We start from the raw sequence: 20,139 nt of genomic DNA, 5'->3' as shown, positions 1-20,139 counted from the left end.
TAAAACGTGAAAATCAAGGGAAGTTCTCACGCTGACTGATTGACCAACATACTGTAAATGCTTAAATTTGTCTTTGTTCTTTAGAAATGGATCAATATAATAGCAATAGTGTGTGTATGTCCAAAGTAGCATAATCTACATCCATTGCTGGCTGGGTGTATTTGTGTTTTTTTACGATATGAGGGACGGTGCGAGTTACGGAGTGATTTTGGAAACATACTGACAGGAGGAGCGAGAGCCATCTATCTACTTGTTATTCTACAACAGGCACAGGTGATCATTCAAGGACCAAATGCTGAATAGGCAGAGTTGTGTTCTATTTGTAAATTTATGGAAGTTTGAATTGTAATAGACAGGAAATGACGACGTAATTTATAGAGTATTATGACTTAAATAACATTCTAACTCTTCATGGAGATAAGGAGATGAAAAGAATGTGAAGGTAAGAGTTTGAAACAGTTTTAATTCAATTCGTAACTGAGAAAAACATATAGAAATAATGTATAAAGCACACATCTATTTCCTAATATGTTAAATATTAATTTATTTCGCTTCGTTTGCTGTGTCTTTGTGTTCATTTCATTCTGTTTCCGCAGTTTAGACAACTTTAAGAAACAAATGTTTTCTTCTCGTGTGCAATTATTCATATAATCGTGTACAATTTGTACTCTTCCGGGCAGTTTGAACTTTGTTCAGATATATTTATCGCGTTGCATCCTCTTAAATTACTACAGCAGTTAACATTGTAAAAATTTCAATGGCTCTAATTTAATGAGCCACGAAATTGGCAAGAAAACTAAATCTATGCTGAACTAACCTGATATACATTAATGCATTTTGCTTTAAGGGGAAAGCCAATCGTAAACGGTGCAGGGGAAGGTTCTAGAACACACGTCCCGCCATAAAGATTAATAGTAACGTTGGCTCCTTTCTGTACCAAAATTTAAAATTTAATTCACGTAATATAGCCGTACAAGCGTAAGCGAGTGAAGGCGGGTTAGAGCCCCGCAGTGTACGTTGTTTTCTGTCTTTATTACAGCTCAACGGGTAGGGGAACCAGTGTTCTTGAACCTTGCCCGATGCAGGTTTATAATAGTCCGTCAGTTTAAGAAAAAATAAAGTTTGGAAGTTTTCTTGCGTCAGGTGGTTCTCTAAGACGTTCTGGTTTGCTATTGCTTTGGCGTATGCCCAAATTATTGTTTACGGATCGGTAATATGCTTTAAGACTGATGTGCTTACCTTTTGGGGTATAAATATTCATCCGGATGTATGTCTTAAAACCGACAACCAGAACGTCATATTTTTCGGTTTTGGGGGCCAGAATTATTTTGAGTTAAGATGTGTTATTTTCTTCGTGTTTTCTGTTGGTTCAGATTAGGGTAGAATAGGTTAACTTTGTATTGACCCCCAGTTTCAAAACTATCCCCAAACTTGTGCTAGGTGGCCACAAAACTTGAGAATGTTATCTAACAATTAGGAAAGGAGCGCAGCAAGGGGACCCGTATCCGTAGAGAACAGCGTGTCAACGAAGGAGGGTGTGTACATAAACGGGGATAGTGCTGAAGACACTTGATGTCACGTAACAGTCATCTTTGATATGCACTTGTACGTATTTTAACCCTCATTTAGCGCCTGCAATGGTTTGGAATGAATGGTGAACGTAATCATGCTTTCGTACATTGTGTCCAAATGCTCCAAAAGCGGAAGTTCTTATCCTGGACAATTCTCGGTAAATGTTTAGCAGACGGGTTCCAAAAGTATATAGAAAATGCAAAATTTACGGGAGAAATGGAAGATGCAAGTATTTAGACCTAACCAAATCTAATCTAACCTAAACTTAATTAAACTAACCTGAACTGAACTAAACTAACCTAATATTATTAGAAATAAGTTAAATTCTGTCATTTTTTCGAAAATTATGCTGGACTCCTACGCTAATATAATCTAATATAAAGTAACCTAAACCAGGGTTGGCTGGTTTAAACCATGGCGTAAACAAGCTGTTAAAAAAAAAAAAAAAAAAAAAAAAAAAAACTAGTTTAAATCAAAAAACGAAAAATGTTTGTAAAAGTATAAGTGTTCGTAAAATCTTAATAAATACACATGTGTGGGCTATCGGGTTTTACTCCCGTATATTATTCATATTATCTGCAGACCTAAATTCCCTATTCATTACTCAGAGATTATACTACAAAAGCAACTTTTTTAATAATAAGTTTATGAATATTTCTTTTGTGATTTTTTATAGTTTATTATTGTTATGTAGTAGCAATGAAAGGAAAATTCTAAATATTGTTTAGTTTAAATAGTGTTTACTATTAATAAAATATATCGAAATGCCGTACTTTTTTTGGGGTGGGGGTCATACAAACCCCACGAGAGGCATTTATTGAAATCAGAAATGTCTTTGGTATCTATTTATGTAGAAATAGGTCAGAGCCGAAGTGGAGTTAATAATTCGGCAAATTTTTACTTTGACTCCAACTGTGACTTCTGTTAAGAATTATACTATAAGTACAAGGGCCACAATGTTACTATACGATGTTAAGAATTATACTATAAGTACAAGGGCCACAATGTTACTATACGAAGTTAAGAATTATACTATAAGTACAAGGGCCACAATGTTACTATACGAAGTTAAGAATTATACTATAAGTACAAGGGCCACAATGTTACTAAACCTATAAGAACCGATTAAAGTCACAGTTGGAGTCAAAGTAAAGACTTGCCAATAATTCGTATATTTATTCACTTTGATACGCAAATTAGGGCGTTTATATCTTTAACTTGGAGTAATGACTAGTTCTTCTGTACTTTGCAGTACTTTGAAATTGTCCATATGTAATTCGGTATAATGGTTTCCGTTGTGCAACTGTTCTTGTCTTGAGCCAGCGCGGTCTGCATCTGAAGGGGATAGGTGCGTCGAAATGCTACGAGTTTCAGTAGCACTTGGTTTCATACTACGAACGCTTCACTTCTTAGTGAAGTGAACTATAGGTTCTTACACTGTGCAGAAATATACCGCCGGTGGGAAATAGCGTCTCATAGTCATCTTTCATAATGTACTCACTTATTTTATCCGTTGTAAAGCAGGTGTAATGATTTTACATTGTTAGTAACCCTACACTTGTAACCCTAAAATACAGCTGTATTATTTTGTATTTACAAGTATGTAATGTAATTCTGTCGCCTGCAAACATGTCATTTTATGCATAATATTGAATTTTACCTGTAAACCTTCTTCCAAAATATGGTGCGCCAAAACTACCCCATCACCGTGGAAAAACTATCCAAAGGCTTTAAATCTGTTATTTTTAGTGCTATCCCAATTTATGATTTTTTTTTTTTTTTTTTCTCATCATCAGGGAATACACTCCTAACATCTTATTAATTATGTCATGTGGGAGAAGTTGCATTCCTGGGTACAGATTCGCTATACGAGTGCTTAACTGATACGGATTTAAATACAGCATGCGAGCATATACCGTAAAAGCGATAGTGCAGAATCCACCAACTAACCTATATTAAGTGGCCACTAAAAAGTATGAATTGTATATGACCCGCGCAGTAGTAGGGCAAATCTGGTATACCTGCTCGTGGGTGCATCCGTATGGTTGAACTAGGATAGTCGAATGAGACTGCGTTGCTATGCCTTAAGTATCGAATGATTTTCGAATGTTTCTGTAATTACAGAGTGTATTCACATAGAAATTAAGTTCATCATGGCTGCCTTATTCACATAGAAATTAAGTTCATCATGGCTGCCTTATGAAGTATTACATATGCATTCACTTTTTATTACGTTTTGTATACGTATACGTATTGCAGTTCAATAAATGCAGCTTAATATTCGAAGTTCAGCTTTCTGCAGCTACCTTTATGCCAGTTCCTCAATACCACGTTTTGTTCTTAGAGACAAAGGCGTCAGTCCCTACTGTTTCTACTTCCAGCTGGTTCGTGAAGCACGTGCGTAGTAAGCCTATTTGATAATACGCCACTGGTCCCAGTATAAAATGGATTGTAATCATCTATAAAATGTGATTGATCAGGGTGTCTATCGGTCACGAAATCAGAAAACGGTTATGACAGTCAAGAAATTTAGCTTTCGTCACGATTTTTTTTTTTTTTTAAATCTGTACAAATGTAAGTATAGACTGGAAAATTTTGTTATATAAAACGTCAAAATTTACCACTAAAAATGACTATGGTCTACTTTAGACGCTACCAAATCACAATCAAAGCACGTGTCTATCGCGTGCATGAAAATTTGGCCCAAATCGCTCTTGCGAATGTTACTAAATTTTGTGATTTGGGAAAGACAAGGTCACGAAATTTTGTTTTGGAATTTTAGTAGACACCCTGGTAATTGACATTTTTATGTACATATTCGTGACTAGGATGTAAAATTGACTTACTTTCGCCTATTTTCAGTCATGTGGCCAAAACCTTGATTCTTATTAGTGTGTTATTATATTTTAAATGCAGAGAGCTTGACTTAAAAATAAGTACAGTAGGAGAGCAAGTTTGTATTGTATTCAACAGATGAAGAAGAGCGTTGGATGGCAATGAGGATGGTGGCGGCCGATTAAAAAATTCTAAGCCTAACGACAAAATAATTGTGTTTGCGGGTCGGAAAATTTACCTACTTAATGATGGAAATTCACGGAAATCAGTACCGGAATTTGTGTGAACCCTAATTCATCCTTTTCTAGTTACAAGTTGGAACCAGTGATTTGATCCTGCCAGTTCCTTGGAGGCGAGATAGTGTGGTGAGGAATTGTCTTTTTAGGACCAGATGTTTGGTTCTGTAATTCAGTTCTCTTGGAAGGGGGCGCGGTGGCTCAGTGGTAGAGCGTTCACCTCCGGTGCTTGGGGTCCCTGGTTCGATCCCAGCTCGCGCCGTGTGGACTTTGTGGTGGACAAACACCGTGCTCGTGGGTTTTCTCGGGGTTCTTCCGTTTCCTCCCACTTTCTTCATTTCACTCATTTCTCATTATCGCCGTCTCCTTTAGCCTAACTGGCATAACTGTGGGACGTTAAGCTTAAAGATTTCATTTCATTTCCAGTTCTCTTGGAGGCAAGATAGTGTGGTGGGGAATGGTCTGTTTAAAACCAGTGGTTTGGTTCTGTGATCCATTTCTCTTGAAGGCGAGATAGTGTGGTGGGGAATGGCCTGTTTAGGAGCAGTTATTTGGTTCTGTAATCCAGTTCTCTTGGAGGCGAGATAGTATAGTATGGAATGGTCTGTTTGGGACTAGTTTTTTCATCTTGTAATTTAGTTCTCCTCGAAGAGAGATAGTCTGGAATGGTTAATTTTAAATGATGGTCTTCGCACCCGCCATTTGCACCAAATTGAAGCCGCAGTCTGTTCCCAACAAAAGAAAGACAGATGGAGAAATCAGGATCAGATTTTCATAGCATGACCACAGCAGCATAACAATAAAATAAACGAGGACAGAGGTCAATATGAACAACGTAAGAAAAGTTATAGCTACATTGTGGATAAATTTTGACTCACCCTCGTGTATATATATATATATATATATATATATATATATATATATATATATATAGTAGTACTGAAACGTGACAGGAGTATTTTTGACAAGTAAGTTGGTTGGTGTTAGTGTCTCTTTTCGTTACTGATATGAAACTTGGACCTACAGTTTAAGGTCCCCACAACATAATGTGTTTAAACTTTCCCATCGGGAATCGAACCCTGGACCCCATTTACTAAAGGATTGCGCGCTAGCCACTTGGGCCAGCGAGAAGAGCTTATCAGAAATAAATGTGGGACTACATACGTAGAAAGTAAATGTATTGGCTACTTGACCAGTTAATACCGACATTATACTCAGATTTTATTACAGAAGAAAAAGTAGATAATCGTAATTAAGCCGATTTCTGTCAGAGTTCGCCAGTACTTGTATAAAACCTGAGGTTTTCTTGGTAATAGTAAAAGGAATATAGATTTCCGTATGTTACATGTATGACAGTAATGCATCTAATTTTGGCTCAGAATGTCCTTGAAGGTGCTTAAAAACACATTAATATGCTGAACATGATTTACATAAGGTTGAAGGTTCACGTGTTGTATGACCCTCATGATGTTTACTGTGTTCACAAGTTTTTTTTTTTTTTTTAATTTTTTTTTTAATGTTCATTCCGCAGATTCAGCCAATTGCAACATCATCTAGCTCATTTGTATTAATCGGTAGTTTTTCGTTGATTGAAGAATTCTTAAGTTTAATTGCGTTTAAATTACTAAAAAGCATTGTAAAAACCATGTAACCTTCATTTTATTTGTTGAATTGTAAATGACTGAGATGTGTTTTTTTATTACCGAGATTTATATTTACCATATATATATAACTCTATGGCCTATGGAACCCGGAGTTCAATGCCGCGTTCACAAAAGCTCTCCACTGACTTCTATCCTTAGCTAATTGGATCCAGTTTCTACTTTGTATTCCAATCTCTGCGAGATCCATCTTAACATTGTCCTCCCATCTGCGCCTAGGTCTTCCTAATGGTCGTTTTCCGCTTGGTCTTCCAGTCAAGACTTTGAAAATGTTTCTACTTTCTTTCATTCTAGCTACATGACCCGCCCACCTAAGCCTCCTAGACTTGATGACCCTAACAATGTTGGGAAGACCATATAAATTATGTAGTTCCTCGTTATGAAGTTTCCGCCATTCCCCATTCCCGTTCCTCTTGGGTCCGAATATTCGTCTCAGGATCTTGTTCTCAAATACTTTTAGTCTATGTTCTTCCCTCAGAGTAAGTGACCATGTTTCGCAGCCATACAGAACAACAGGCATAATTATCGTTTTGTATATTTTAAGCTTTAAATTCCTCGACAGAATTCGCGACGACAAGAGATTTTGAATCGAATAGTAACACGAATTCCCTGCTTTTAGTCGACATTTAATTTCTTCATGAATATGATTTTTCTCTGTTAATATTGATCCTAGATATTTGAAAGTATCCACTTTATCAAAAGTATTATTTAATATTTTAACGCATCCATAATTTGCTGTATTCCGGTCCCGACGCACTTCCATGTATTTAGTTTTCTCTGCATTTACTTCTAAACCCATGTCCCTGCAAGCGTTTAATAAGATCTCTGCATTTCTTTCTATTGTTCTCCTATCATTCCCTATTAAATTTACATCATCAGCATATGCCATAACCTGGTGAATACCATTCAACTGTAGGCCCTGGTTGCTATCTTTGATTTTCCTTATAGCGTATTCCAGAACGAAGTTAAATAATAATGGCGACAACGCATCTCCTTGTGTCAGGCCATTTTCGACGTGAAAGCTCGTGGACAAAAATTTTCCTACCTGTACTTTACTTTGGGATTCATTTAAACATATCTTTATTAATCTAATTAGCTTCCTCGGTATTCCAAGTTCTGTGAGAACGTTGTATAATGTTTCTCTCCTAACCGAGTCGTACGCCTTTCTAAAATCAATAAATAGTTGATGTACCGGGGTATTGTATTCCCACTTTTTTTCGAGAATTCTCGAATGGTAAATATTTGGTCGATAGTTGATCGATTTAGTCTAAATCCGCACTGATACTCTCCAATAATTTCATCTGCGTATGGGGTCAGTCTTGCTAACAGAATATTTGAAAGGATTTTATAGGATGTTGACAGAAGAGAAATGCCTCGATAATTATTACAGTCATTTTTGTCGCCCTTCTTGTGAATTGGAACAATGATTGATTCTTTCCACTCTTGTGGCAATTCTTCCTTGTTCCAGATAAGGAGAATGAGTTTGTGTATTTTGTTCCACAATTTTTCGCCTCCAGCTAAAATTAACTCAGCCGGAATTTCATCTACACCCGGAGATTTGTGTTTCTTCAATTTCTTTATAGCGGTTTCCACTTCTATTCGGTTGGGTTCTGGAATATACGGTTCTGCGGTGTGTATCACCTTTTCTCCACGCACACTAGTTTTTCGTTGCGTGTTAAGCAAATCGTCAAAGAAATCTTTCCATCTATTTAAGATGCTATCCCTATCAATGAGAACTGTACCGTCAGATTTCTTTAAGGAGACATTTGCCATTTTGAGATTTACTAATATTAATACATTACTCACGTTCTGTCTGCATGAAAACACAATTACATTGACTATATGTATGATTAAAAGTGATTTTATACAAAATTAGATAATTAAATGCTGCATAATTAATTATTAATGATGCATTTTTATTACGTGTCTTTCTCTGTAATCAATTGTCAGAAACATTTTTTTTAAAAGTATATGATTCTTTACACATTTCTCATTGACATAAAATAATAATACACGTAAATATCGTGACAGATGTTAAATTATTATTAATTGAAAATGGAAAATTGCATTGCTGATACTACTGAATTCCGTATGAGGAACAAACTTTCAGTTTTGAGCACTATTTTTGTGAAAAATACTTTATTTATTCCTATATATTGCATATCAGGCAAATCCCTATATATTTGTCTTTTGGTTGGTACCACAGTTTTGGATATAGACATATGCATTTCAAAATAAGACATGAAACAATTTCATAATATGTAAAATGCCACCTTCTTGGTTTGTGAGGTGGCGCCTCCCACTTTAGGCGACGTTTTTTTTCGGAACTTCTTGCAGTCTGGATAAGTCTTGACAGAGTTACCAACGCACAATTTTATTCAGGTAGTATTTTAGAAATGGGTCGTACGCGGCGATGTCCTTCCAGAAGTAGGAAGAGAAATAAGCTTTCTAAGGCTATTCGTTTATCTTGAATAAAAAGACCTTAAATAGAAGATAGCTCCAAGTGTGACACTTCTGTTTGTGTATCTTTGGAAGAAACAAGTGAAAGTTCTATGAAGGTTCCAATTGCAAGGGATGAATCAGACGATAAAGAAAGGTGAGATTTATTTTACTTTACATCCTGATTATTAATTACTTTGAACCAACATAAAATGATTCTTTTATAAAATTATCATTCTATCTAAATGTATACAGGGAAAGAACATTGTAAATCCAGTTTTGTTGATTTTACACCAAAACTATTTTTGTAGTCTGACTGAGCGTGTTCTTTATGCATATAGCTGCTTTTAACATCCAATTTACAGAGGAATGATTTTTTTTTTTTTTTACTACTACTACTACTACTACTACTAATACTTTGAGTAGTCCAAAACATCGTGTGCAACGCATACTTTTACGGTTGGGTGCAATCTCAAAATTGAAGAAAAAATATACTTACCATGTTCTCTCCCTGTACCCTTCACATGTTTCACTAATCTTTTAGTGGATTATTATAATATTGCTAGGTGTATTATTTTTTTAAAATACAATTACGTGAAAAATTTGCGTGATAATAATAGTATTATGCGCAATGTTATATATGAAGGGCTTGGAACAATATGCCACATTAAACAAAAAGTCACTATTTTTACGATCCTTGCATATCTTACGACCTGCAGTAGTAAATTTGGCTTTAAAGAAGTGGGGGAACACTCTCTAGGTATTAATATAAAATGCTCTAATAGACTGAATAACAAAATTATTATCTAAGATTTCGGGAGAACGCGTCCGAGAACGAAATAAAGTAGGGGAACGAATATTCGATTATCTGGTAAATGGAGAACGACGTTCTCCGTATTCCCTCCAAATCGACCACTGATAACCCGTTGATCTTAACAAGTTTGCAAAAATCGAAATTAGGTTCAGTAGATATCATAAGTATTCTTGTTTAAATTACTTTTTTATGAAGCAATGGCAAATTTCACTTTTCTCTCCGATCATAATTATATATTAGTTCAGCGTCCCTTGTCAGCAGCGAGGCTACATGAAACATGGACCTACTGGTTAACATGGAATCCGAACCACAATCGTTCTATGCTCTCCCTTCGGGACTCTAACCCAGGACCCCTTGCACAGAAGCGCACGTGCTAGCCACTAAACCAACGACATATATATACACACGTTGTTCACTAACTTATACTTAAAAGTCTTTTTTTTCGTGCGATTTATTTCTCTTATTTAATTTCAACAATAAATATTTTCTTTATGTATCGAAATGTTACTTTAAAAAAAAGTCTGAAATTCAAACTTTAAATCTATACGTAATTTATTAGTGGAAAGCATTTAAAAAATCATAATTTACAGATTATTCCTACTAAGTAATTTTTAGAAATACTTGGTCAACTCACACACCTGAAGGGGACTCAGCCTCCTACAACAACATTCAGTGTTTGTTTACATCAAAGCTTCATCAAACCAGCATGATTTTCGCCCGCAACGTGGAGTTTTTTTTTTTTTTTTTTTTCGTCGTTGCTTTTGCTCCACATGATTTTCTACTCTTGGTTATTCCCCGAAAAGTCATGAAACCGAGTCTAAAATTGAACTGTTTTAATCTATCTGAATTGCAAACGAAAGAACAAAACCAGTTTCACATTTTAACTTCAAATAAAAGTTACTTTTTTGGTTTAATTTTCGAGCGACAATAGGAGATAATATAATAGTCATAGAGAAGAAAATCTAATTCGAATTTTTAAAAAGATAAACACATTTCGTAGCCCTACATACAGGAAAAAAGTAATTTTCACCATCTGTCCTTCAATTATTCACCCTATTCACACTCTCGTGGATGCTATACCGTTCAACATATAAGCACCAAATTTCTGTAAATTTCATTTTCATTTCTATAAATTCTTTATATGATTATTATTATTATTATTATTATTATTATTATTATTATTATTATTATTATTATTATTATTATTATTATTATTATTATTATTTTATGTCATTTCAGCTCTGACACTGAGTCTCTACCATCTCTTGTAGTGGAGCCCGAAACAGAGATTGTTAGTCGCAATAACTTTCCAAATGGCTATCGAATTGTAAATTTGGGACACATTCTCAAGTGGTCCATAAAGCTCCAAGAAAACCACAGAAAGATATGTGTCTTAAGAAAAATGGATTTTCATAGAGAGAGACGTTCAGGACTAGTGTCTTATCTCTATTTCAAGTGCCGCGTGTGCAAACGCGAAGTATGTCACTCTACGGAGGAGGAACAACAGTCTAAAACAGAGTTGTCCAAATGGCGGCCCGCCAAACCATTTTCTGCAGCCCACAAAGCTCTCACAACATACGATTGTTATTACTGATAATATTTTCATTTATGTTCATTCTTTTAATGTTTCCACTCTTCTTTCAAAATAAGGCATCCATTTATCGCTTCTGTACAACAAAAAGGCCCGGACATCCAAGGCAACACTGGAGCCAGTAATGTAGCTATAGGCAAGGCATCGTTGCTGAAAGAACGATTACTTCAATTAACCAAATAAAACCAACCATACCAATTCACCATGAAAATTGCGAAGAACCGCTTCAGAAGCTGCCTTGGAGATTCTTCTCTTTTACATCTTCTGCGGCTCGCAACAACAGGATTGGATGTAGATATCCCAGCCCTTGTAAACTCTCCTAGTCATCCTCATTTATCACATTGAATGTAATATTTCAAATACATTTTTATATTTTTCTTTTGTATAATAATAATAATAATAATAATAATAATAATAATAATAATAATAATAATAATTATTATTATTATTATTATTATTATTATTATTATTATTATTATTATTATTATTATTATTATTATTATTATTATTAGCTGCGGCCCTTCACCTTGTTAGCAAAGACGGTTATGGCCCTCAGGCTCATTATAATTGGACACCACTGGTCTAAAAGATCAGTAATCAATACTGCAGCTGTTTGGGGCACTGTTTCTATTGGAAGTGGGTATTAATCCGTAATAATATTATAATTAAGATCTCATCACTGATTCATTATCAGTTTTCTTCTTCTAGATTTGCTAATCTTATTGGGTATGCATGATACAAAAACGGTTATTTGTAAGAAAAACCACCTGTTTGAAAATTTCCTTTCAAAGAGTGTGCAGCATTTTGCGATTCGTGCACAGTTATTGCCGTAATAAGGCGTGTGTGGTATAAACAAGGTTTATGCATCACACGCTTTTTTTTTTTTTAATACGGAATATTATTACCGTAAAACGTTTTCTCAATTAATTCATAATTATAACATTTGAGGATATATGAAGTTCTGACATATGAGTGAGGCGAGGGGACTCACTATAAATAAGCACCTCGACTAGTGGGAGGTAGACACTTTAATCAAGCATTCCATTAAAATAAATACATAAAGGGGTTTCAAATCGGTCTGCAATCTTCTCGCAGTAACCCCTTCCAATTATAGCAGCATTTAATTTTTATTTTATTTATTAAATTATATTTTCTATTTCATGAATTTATTTCTCCCTAACGAATAATTTTCATTTTGAAGAGTGGACGTTTCGGTGTAAACATTGGAACTTCTACACCGAACCAGCCTCACACCTAAACGTCCTTACACCGAGACACCCGCACACCGAAACGTTCTACACCAAAACAGCCGTATCCCAGTCAAGAGGTGAAGCCTTAGTCGCTATCTACATTTTATACAAAGTAAAATTCAAACTGATTTTTTCTGAACGGTTCTGAACACCCAAGTGAGCTCCGAAACATTCCTGAAAGCTTTCACAGATGAATGGACAAAGCAACCAATATTATTTTTCTTCTGAAGCAGAAATAGTCTTTTGTGAAGGTTACTGCAAATGGGGGTGGGGGTTTATTGACCACGGAAGAGAAGATTGAAGAGCTGTTCCCATTTGCAGACTTCCTTCTGCAAACTCGATATTATCTCATTGCCAAAAGCAACAGCTGAAGTGAAGGGATGAAATTTTATAACCACAATACCTTTTCCTTTTCCAGTACATTTTTTGTACTAGCTGATTCACAATTTAGACTAGCGGCAATTATCTTAGCCAAGATTCCAAACACCTCGGTCTCCTTCCCAACTGGAATAGGTGGGGGTGGGGGGAATGACATTCTCTTGTTTCTGACCCTGCCGGCACGAACTATTTTTATATTCTTGCATCTCGACCGTGACAATAGCTGTCATGTTCCATCGTCTAGTTTATTCCAGGAATTACAATCGTACTCCTAGCAGGTCACTTACAGTAATACATACAACATACAGTACTACACATTATACGCCGCGTTCCCAGTTTCCATTGTGATAAACAGCAGGAAAGATTTCAGAGATGACTTATGTACACACACAAAACTTTGCGCAGGGATATGTACAATTCGTCGGTCGAGAAAGTGGAAAAGCAGTTAGGAACGTCCATTCGCAATATTTGAAGTACCGCTGTGCTATTCAATTTAGCAGAAAGCCTGCTTTCTGTTTCTTGTGCAGAGGTACAGGAAAGAACAACGCTACACATGTTCCCTTCGAAAAAAAAAAATCGAGCTTCATTGCGATTTTATGGTCAACTTCCTGGCCTGAAATTTGTCTGCTGAAGCGGTTAGGATCCAAAGAGAAAAGTGTCATTTTGTTTGCTCTTTCGTTTCATTATTTTTTCTATCTATCTCCACACAAACAGTCTTCCGTATGCACAAAGAAAGTACGCACTCGTACTAGAGGAAATTGTATATTCCACTACCCAATTTTAAAATTATGGTACGTTTTATAATCAGTGAGCACAAAATTATCTGTTTTGATAATTATCGTACACTCTGGCAATGCTGTCTGAGTGTCGGCAGACAACTACCTTTATTCTGCCTGCCTTTTTTACATACTTTTTGCGTTGGCATTATAATATAAAATGGCCTCTGTGCAATAAATGAAACATTGAATGATCCTATGTATCGTAGACGCGAGCGACCCTCTCTCTTCCTTCTAATTTCAACCCCAAAGTATACAGTAGGATCCTTGGTCTAATAACTAGAGCGCCTGCCTTCGGTGCGCATGGTCCTGGGTTCGATTCCTGGTGGGGTACAGTTAACCGAAAAAGTGGTTCAATCTCTCTATAGTATAATCAATAGGTATAGACGGCAGGGGCATCCAGTGTGGACCTCGATCTATACAGATATGCAGAACTACACATACGATATTGCATGCTTCTACGATGCTTGGAAATGTGACAAGGGAATTTTTTATTGATCGTTCCTCGTATATAAATTATTTCAAACAATTCGGTCATAAAATCTTAAATTAATTTGGTTATCATCACCCATGCCTTTTATAGATTCCTAATAACCAAATTGGTAAACAGTGACGTAACTTGGAACTTTTTCCTAAGGAGAATTTAAAATTTTATTGGTACTTCTAAGGGTCCGAGTTGGCATTTAACTGATGTATGACCCTGTTTATATTTATGCAATACTTGATAAATATTATTTCGCGATTCCTTGCTATTAGGGATGTTTTTTCCATTTTACCATTGATTTTTAGTTAATTTTTTTATTTACTAAGTTTTCCACATTTATTTCTCTGTCATAAACCTTTCATAACCTGTCATAACTGTCTCTGCCTTTTGCATGAAACGAACAGTGTAAGCATAAAAAAAGTTTGCAGTGAAGGAACATCATATATCACGGGGAGAGGGTATCATGATTTTACAGAGGCTTACGAGAGGCATCCCAAGTAAAGCATCCCAATAATTTTGCCGGTAATGCCGGAGTCGCCTTGCTGATATATTTCTTCAATCTAGCTACAGTGAGTGAGTGGCAAGGCGTTGTGTATTCTTGTTTCTTTTCCTGTATTTAGATTTTTATTTTACTTCAGTTTTTTTTTTTTTTTTTTTTCATCACTTTAATATATAACGAAGAATGAAATAATCAAGATGACTGTGAGTACTACAAACATAGCGGCTTGCTATTTACATAAATTCTCAGCAAGGGAATTTCGGATCTTGTTTGAATGACCTAAATATGGCAACGCGGAAATATGTATGTATGTATATTAATGTGTTATCTTCTACAGCCGAAACTTACTTAAACGATTTAAACAAAGGGTTCGTTGGATTCGTTTTGATAGAGAATATGTCTTAGCATATACGAAATCATAATTAAAAAATTCGAAATAATTTCGAAATATGTTCTTCTACATAAATCTTAGAAGCCTAAACATTAAAAAAAAAATATTGTTTTTCCTGAATAAACTTCAACGTTTACAAGGCGATTTTTATAATACGTGTAGTTATACAACAAATAATTTAGTATTCCATTCTTCAATAACACCTATATGTGTTTGTGTGCAAACGTTCACACCCAGTTCTCGTACCAATATGAATTCAAATAGTTATGATTGTGGAACTGCAAGGGAAAATATTGCCCATAATTTGTAATTCACGAGAGTTTAATTTGATTGAAGAGTTGCAGTTTGCCTTTAATTATGTCTTTTCTCCTGAAACAGTGTCGAACAAATTATAGTTTTTGACTAAATTTGAAATTGGGAGGATACTAATTTTTCATATGCAACACCTTAATCGTCACAAAGTAATAATTAATGTTATAATTGGGATTATCTGCATATTTACTGGGTATGGAGTTGAAGAGAATGCACTAGTAGAAGTAATGAGTAAAATAAAATGTTGCTAAATGGACAAGGCAATTTTATTTTCATTTTACTGTTCCTATTTACTGCTCTTTTGACATGAAATTTGCCACATATACACATACTAACATTGTAAGAAATACTGGGCGGATTTGTTATCAAATTTTATTCCTAGAATAACATATTTATAGACATGCGACAATAATTTTGGACATGACTGTACATTAGAAATTCTAATTTTTGATACCGTTCAGGAACGTAGCTAGAGTTCTGATTTTGGGAAGCCATATTAGCAAATGGGCTCCATATAAATAACTTTAAATAAATATTTGGAGGGCTAAGCCAACTTTTAGGGGGTCCGTAGGCCCCCATGTCCTCTCCTAGCCACGTTCCTGGCACCGTTGTAAGCATGCGACGAATGTACAATTTTTAACAGTATGACATAAATGCACATTCTTTAGGGCTTAACGAAGGGATCAACATAAAATATGTGCAACATTTCCTTTAGAACAATAAATAACGCGGAAACACTGAAAACATTCCTTAACCTATTGCCTAGAATCGAGCAAAAAACTTCAATATCATGAAAGCCTTTCACTTAAAAGCGAATTTTTTTTTTTTTACAATAAATTAAAAAAAAATAAACAGACGCCACTTGGAAATGTCATCGACGAAAGACAGGGGGAAAAGTAGATAACGCCGATGTTAATAAATCTGAAAAAATCTACAAAGTGCCAAAAAAAAAAAAAAAAAAAAACTGGCCTGTGCCAATTTCAGGGTGATTTACCCTGTACTTTAATGAAACGAAACGAAACGAAATCATTTGGTATGTTGAGATGGAAACACTTTGAGAAGCAAGAACCAACTGAGTTCACTACAGGCGCTAGAAGCGACCTACGCAGGTGACCTCTCTTGATACTGATACAAACTACGTAGTGGATCCGCCCGCTTTAATATATAAGCACGAGGTTGATAGCCTTTCTTAAATTCGTTGATTCCCTTATACATGTCCCGGATGTTTTTATTTTAACTATTATCTTCAAGTTCTTTAATTTTAGCTTTCAGAAAATCGCGTTTCTTTGTTCTAAGAGTTTTGGAAGTTTCCCGCCTGATATCTGCGAAAGTTTGTGTAGTTATTTCATTCGGATTTTGTAGCCAGCGTAATTTTGGCTGTTTTCTCTTCTCTGCTAGTTTAATGCATTCCTGGTCGAACCCTGGTTTGTTCCTACGTATTTCCGCGTGTCCCAATTTTTCTTTTGCTGAAATTTTAATGCTATCTCTAATTTTAATCCAGGTATCCTCAACACTAGTGCACTCCGAATCTTCTAAAGCCGAGAATCTATTCGAAACTTCAATCTGGTATATCTCTCGTACCTGGCTCTCTTCTAATTTCTTTAAATTGAATCTCTCCGTTTTCGGACAATGAATATTACCTTTATTCAACGATAACCTCTCTCGTATTATCGCTGCTACCAGGTAGTGGTCAGTGTCACAATCAGCCCCTCTAAACGACCGGACATCAATTATACTAGATTGCCTTCTTCTATCTACTAAAACGTGATCAATTTGATTGTGTGTTTTTCCGTCTGGTGATGTCCAAGTGTATTTATGAACGTCGCGATGTGGGAATTTTGTACTCTTCACGATTAGGTTTTTGGATGTTGCAAAGTTCACGAGTCTAACACCGTTGTCATTACTTTCCTTATGCAGACTTTCGTTCCCTATTATCGGTTTGAAAATATCCTCTCGTTCTACCTTCGCATTGAAATCCCCTAATAGAATCTTCATATGGTATCGTGGGAGTTCATCAAATATCTGTTCCACTTCTTCGTAAAAACTTTCTTTTATATCGTCATCCGTATCTTCAGTTGGGGCATGTACATTTAAAACAATATCACACCACCGTCCCTTAAGAGTAATAAAAGAAAGTGTATCAGTAACAAATTCAACCTGTTTAATTGCTGGTAATATACGTTTATGAACGAAAAACCCTGTTCCTAACTGGTGATTTTTATTTCCTTCCCCGTAAAAGAACGTAAAATTTCCGGAATATATATATGATATCCATAAGGTCCGTTGCCACCCCGTGTATCTTCGAAACGACTGCGTATATGAAAAAACGCAAAAACACGTCTTGGAGGGTCTTGACTTTTAAGCTGTAAAAGGTACATCCCATATTGAGGTACGTGCGGTCAACTTAAAAATTTCAAATGGCAAAGGGAGTCGAGTAATATATCGTTGGGAAAAGTCTCAACAAGAGAAATATTTTGCCGAAAGTTTCAGGTCGCTATGTTGACCCCGTCGAAAATGGCGGTGGTTCACATTTCGTGCGCATGAAGTCCGTTGCCGCTCTGTGTATCTGCGAAACTACTGTGAATACGAGAACACGCAAAAACATGTCCGACATTATTGCGAGGGGCTTGAATTTTGAGCTATAAAAGGTCAAACAGTGGTGGTTGCGCAATTAACGTTGTGATCACTTTGAGCAGTACTAATATTGAATTTTATTGGTATTTGGAGTGGGTAATAGGTGAGTATATTCAACCCATACATTATTTATACGATATGTAGAATATTGAGATAGTTCTGGGCTTTCTATCGAAGTTCTTCTCATTTATTCATCTATTGCCATTGAAGACGTAAATGTTTATGAAGATAGCCAGTTTTCACATCTTGTAATCCGTAGCACTACCGAAGCATATGAATTAATTTTAAGTGCAGCTTCTAAATAGTTATCTTAAGCAGTCATACTTTCACTGTGCTTTTATTTTTAGATTTAGTTATTACTAGCAGAATGCCCCTTCTTCGCACGGAGAGAATACTTTTCATTTTGGGCATAAAGGGCACCGAAACTCTCATCAATCACCGTAGGGACCCAAAAACTTTGAATTTGACACTAATATGTCATTTTCAATTATTTTTACGTCATCATCCTCCCATAGGAGTACTAATGGGGCTGAATTTGGATTTTAAACGGCATCGGAAGTGTCACTGTTTGTCTCAGCGACCCCGAAATCTATAGATTTGACCCTAATATCCATATTTTTCGATCATTAAGTATCTCCCCTAAGTATGTTTCCCTAAGTTGCACCGTCAAAGTGAAATGATAAAAATCATCTCAGGCCCGAATCTCATCTATGTTGAAAATTTGTCAGAATTCGGTCGGATGTTCGAGAGTTATTGTCACAAACATAGTAACTTTCATTTTTATAATCTAATCTATTCTTCTAATATAAATACAATAAAGAGTTTGTTTGTGTGTTTGTCTGTCTGTGTGCGGCCTGGAGACCAGACGAGTGGACCGAGAGTTGCCAAATTTTGGTCAGGGGTACCTTGGCCCAGGCCCCAGATCAAGACGAGCCCCTTTTTTCAAATTTCGAGCCAGGAGGGCGTTTACCGGAACCGGCTTGGGAACCAGACAAATTGACCGAGAGTTACCAAATTTTAGTCAGGAATACCTTGGTCCAGGCTCCAGACCAGAGTTAAACGTTTTTGTCAAAATTGGAACCAGGGAGGCGTTTACCGGGACATGTGAAAGTAGTAAAAAATGACCGATATCAGTGTTGAATTCATAGTTTTCGCGGTCGCTGAAATCAATGGTGAAACTCCGATCGCATTAACTTCCAAATTCACGCTATTCGCCTCCGAGGTCGGGGTAAGTTACCGAGACACATAAATGTAATCCAAAATGACCGATATTAGTGTCAATTCCATAGTTTTCGCGGTCACTGAGATCAATGGTGGCACTTCCATTAGCGATGACTTGCAAATTCAGCTACAATTGTATGCGGGCCGGGAGTCAGCAAGAGGGGGAGGGTATACCGAGACACGTAAAAATAATCCACAATTACCGATGTTAGTGTCAAACCCCTAGTTTTCGAGGTCGCTGAGATCAATGGTGACACTTCCATTAGCAATGATATGCAAATTCAGCTACAGTTGTATGCGGGCTGGGAGTCGGCGAGGGAGGTATACCGACACATGTAAAAGTAATCCAAAATTATCAATATTAATGTCAGATCCATAGTTTTCGCGGTCGCCGAAATGAATGGTAATACTTCCACAGGCGTTGACTTCCAAATAGTGCCCCCATGCAAAGAATGGGTATATTCAAGTAGTATAGAATATTACTCAGTAAATATTTTCGGAAGACAGGTGTTGTAACGAAAAACACCCTTAATCCCCCTTCTTTTTCAGAATGACCACCCCGGGCCAAAATCCATACTCGAATAGAATGAAAAAGAATAGCACACATCTAAACATCCAAATACAGACCCGCCCACCGGGGAAATAATCCTGAAAAAAAGCGAGGAGAGCTTTCGCCGGTACTGTATTAAAAGGCCGCGTAGCGCACCCAGAATATGTATAGGTATAACTCTCACCTTTAATTTACGAAAAATGCAAGCAAAAATTCTCAGTTGTTTTAAGGAAGTTAATTAGCAATGACAAAACCTACTATTTCAATTTTAACAAGGATAAACAATTTATTATAACAAAGAGAAAAAAGTAATAATAATAAAAAATAAAAAAAGAGCAAATAGTACACAAAATATTAACAGTTGGATATTAATAGTAATAAGAAGAATAAACAATCTTACTGTTTCTGATGGAAAAACAGCCTAGCACACATTAAAAAAAAAGGTCGCCATTCCAACATGGCTTACACCAACCTCTAATTTTCGTCTTTCAGTAAT

The 20,139-nt window shown here is 36.0% G+C and overlaps 1 protein-coding gene across 1 annotated transcript in view; it reads left to right on the top strand.

Annotated features, from left to right (window-relative positions):
* Positions 1–260: 260 nt before the first annotated feature.
* The window catches only part of LOC145671393 (DGAT1/2-independent enzyme synthesizing storage lipids), a 68,453-nt gene continuing 48,574 nt past the window's right edge, over positions 261–20,139 (top strand). Inside the window, exon 1 of the mRNA XM_081740514.1 lies at positions 261–442. The gene's annotated coding sequence lies outside the window, so the exon portion shown is untranslated. The remainder of the gene's footprint in view (positions 443–20,139) is intronic.

This window comes from Thermobia domestica, chromosome 2, assembly GCF_964235325.1.
Source record: "Thermobia domestica chromosome 2, izTheDome1.hap1.1, whole genome shotgun sequence".
Taxonomy (NCBI): domain Eukaryota; kingdom Metazoa; phylum Arthropoda; class Insecta; order Zygentoma; family Lepismatidae; genus Thermobia; species Thermobia domestica.
Note: the sequence above shows the minus strand (reverse complement) of the source record. Positions and strands in the feature narration are given on the sequence as shown.